Source organism: Gekko japonicus, unplaced genomic scaffold, assembly GCF_001447785.1.
Source record: "Gekko japonicus isolate JY-2015 unplaced genomic scaffold, Gekko_japonicus_V1.1 scaffold5239, whole genome shotgun sequence".
In the NCBI taxonomy this organism is placed as follows: domain Eukaryota; kingdom Metazoa; phylum Chordata; class Lepidosauria; order Squamata; family Gekkonidae; genus Gekko; species Gekko japonicus.
In genome coordinates, this window is record NW_015172172.1 from 28195 (window position 1) to 31238 (window position 3044).

Consider the following 3044-nt stretch of genomic DNA (forward strand, 5'->3'; position numbering starts at 1 on the left):
TATGCAGGCATTGGGGTTGGCGGGGGGGGGGGGGAGGATGTCGTCTGCCTGCTTCAAGCCAGGCCTGCAATCCATCCATCCCGGGGCCTCGGCTTCAATCAGGAAATCCCCGGCAGACGATAAAGGACACACAAGATTTACTGACGAGTACCAGTTTCCATTTTGACAAAAATTTGGAAGGTCAGAAGTTAATGCTAACATCTTGCTCGGGAAAGGACTGGCGACGACCCGTTTGAGTAATCGCAGAGGCGTTGGCTTGGGGGATTTTAAAAACCTACAAGCCAGTGATCAAAATGCAGCCGTGATTTCCCCGGCGTGCCGCTGTCCAAATTGCTCCAAATGATGAAAAGGGAAGCAAGCTGCGGTGCCGTGACCCATCACAGGCACTAGTAAGGATCACGGGGCTCAATTAACCAGCCAGTCAGAGAGACCACAGAGCAGGGCCTCAGACCATGCAGCAAGAAGGGCTTGTTACAAGAACCTAATGCAGACCAATGTATAGTCCAGGATTCTGTACAAACATGGATAGTGGCACCAAGTTGAGAAGTCAGCTTTCTAAGAATCAAGTGGGGTGTAGTGGATAGGAGCGCACGGACTCTAATCTGGGAGAACTGGGTTTGATTCCCCCCTCCTCCACATGCAGCTGCTGGTGTGACCTCGAGTCAGTCACAAGTTCTCTCAGAGCTGTTCTCTCAAGAACAGGTCTGGGAAGAACTCTCTCAGCCCCACCTACCTCACAGGGTGTCTGTTGTGGGGAGGGGAAGGGAAAGGAGATTGTAAGCCACTCTGAGACTCCTTCGGGTAGTGAAGGGCAGGGTATAAATCCAATCTCTTCTTCTTCTTTTTATAGTTTCTAGTCCAGAGGTCCCCAACATGAACCTACTAACACCTCTCCTGGAGGCCTCCTAGGGCTTTTAAAAAGTGGGTGGAGCCAAGTTGGGTTTTTGCCCAGCAAGGCTTCCAATTGGCCGTTGGACATTTGATTGGCCGTGCAGGTTTTTAAAGAACACTTTGGCAGCAGCTGCAACCAAAAGCTCAAGTATCTGCACTGAGTGACTGAGGGAAAGCTGCAGCAGCCATTTTGTGGCTGGCTCTGTCTCCCTTGGCAGCCATTTGTGTGGCTGGCTCGGCCTCCTGCAGCAGCTATTTTGTGGCAGTGCCCACCATACTGTGTCAGAATTCCAAAGATGCCCGCAGATTCAAAAAAGATTGGGGACCCATATTCTAATCCTTGAGCGTTTGAGACAGGCATCAAAATGAAGCCTGATATTAACAAGATACCTAAACAAGTTTCCGCATTCCAAGGAGCCAGTGTTTCTGCTTTTAATCTGCACAATTTGACTCATGAAAAGTTATACCGTGGAAACTATGTTAGTCTTTGAAGTGCCACTTAAATTTAATTCAGGGGGGGAAATGCACCTCAGCGTTTGAGCTCTAGGGAGACCTGTACCAGTGTTCCCTCCAAGATGAGTTAGCATGAGCTAGATCACAGTTTTTTAGCCTCCGGCTCATACATTTGTGTCTTGGCTTAGGAAGGATGGCTCCAGAGCAAACTAATTTATGCAGTAGCCCAATCGCTCGCCCACAACTTTAATGCCAGTAGCTCGCAAAGTAGAATTTTTGCTCACAAGACTCCACAGCTTAGAGGGAGCATTAGCTGTGATTTGATGGCACTTTCCACCACAGCTTAAGAAATGCAGACCTATACACAGAATATGTGTATTACACAGACAGGGGCTGTGGCTCAGTGGAAGAGCATCTACTTGGCATGCAAAAGGTCCCAGTGTCATGGGTCAGCCAGGGCTCCGTGACAGTGAGGACTCCTCAGAGGAGGAGGGGCCCTGTGTAGCCAGTCCAGAGTTGATAGAAACTGAACAGCAGGAAAATGGGCAGGCATGCCAGGATTTACAGTCAAAAAGCGGGTTCAGAATCACCTCCATCCTCCAGCTCTAATTCAGCAGGCAAATGTCAGTTAGCCACTCCCAGCCCTCCAGAATTACCTGCACCTTTGGAACACCGCAGAAGGCGGCTGAGAACCGAGTTACAGCCTAGAAGGCAAAGTGCATGTCTCTTGGCTCGATGCTAGCTGTCTGTTGATAGTAAAGATGAGTTTTTACAGGAGTGTTCCTGAAAAGCTGCTTGTTTGTCTGACGTTTTGGGGGTGGATGCAATTGCCATGTTAGATCCTGAACTGCCAACACAGCCTTCATTACTGGAAAACTTGACCTTGGATTGAATGACCCTTTGGCCTTGTTATCTTTGAGACGCAGCAGGAGACTATGTAACCTGATACCAGAAGCCAACTAGCCAGTACAGCCATGTTCAATCCCTGGCATCTTCAGCTAAAAGGATCAAGTGGCAGGGGATGTGAAAGACCTCCACCTGAGAACCCAGAGAGCTGCTGCCAGTCTGAGTAGACAACACTGGCCTTGATAGACAGATGGTCTGATTCGGTAGAAGGCAGTTTCTTGTGTGTCCTCTCACAATTCTGGGGAGCAGAGAAAATTCACTGTGTTGTATTGAGTATGTGCTGTAGCTTGAGAGCCAGTTTGGTGCAATGGTTAAGAGCACAGACTCTAATCTGGGAGAACCAGGTTTGATTCCCCACTCCTCCACATGCAGCTGCTGGGTGACCTTGGGCAAGTCATAAGAACATAAGAGACACCAATGTTGGATCAGGCCAAAGGCCCATCCAGTCCAACACTCTGTATCACACAGTGGCCAGAAATACCAGTGCCATCAGGAGGTCCACCAGTGGGGCCAGGACATTAGAAGCCATCCCACTGTTGACCCCCCCAAGCACCAAGATGACAGAGCATCACTTGCCCCAGAGTCCCTATCTATACCTTGTGGCTAATAGCCACTGATGGACCTCTGCTCCATATGCTTATCTAATTCCCTTTTGAAGCCGTCCATGCTTGTAGCCACCACCACTTCCTGTGGCAGTGAATTCCAAGTGTTAATCACTCTTTGGGTGAAGAAGGACGTCCTTTTATCCGTTCTAACCCGACCACTCAAGAATTTCATGGAGTGCCCACGAGTTC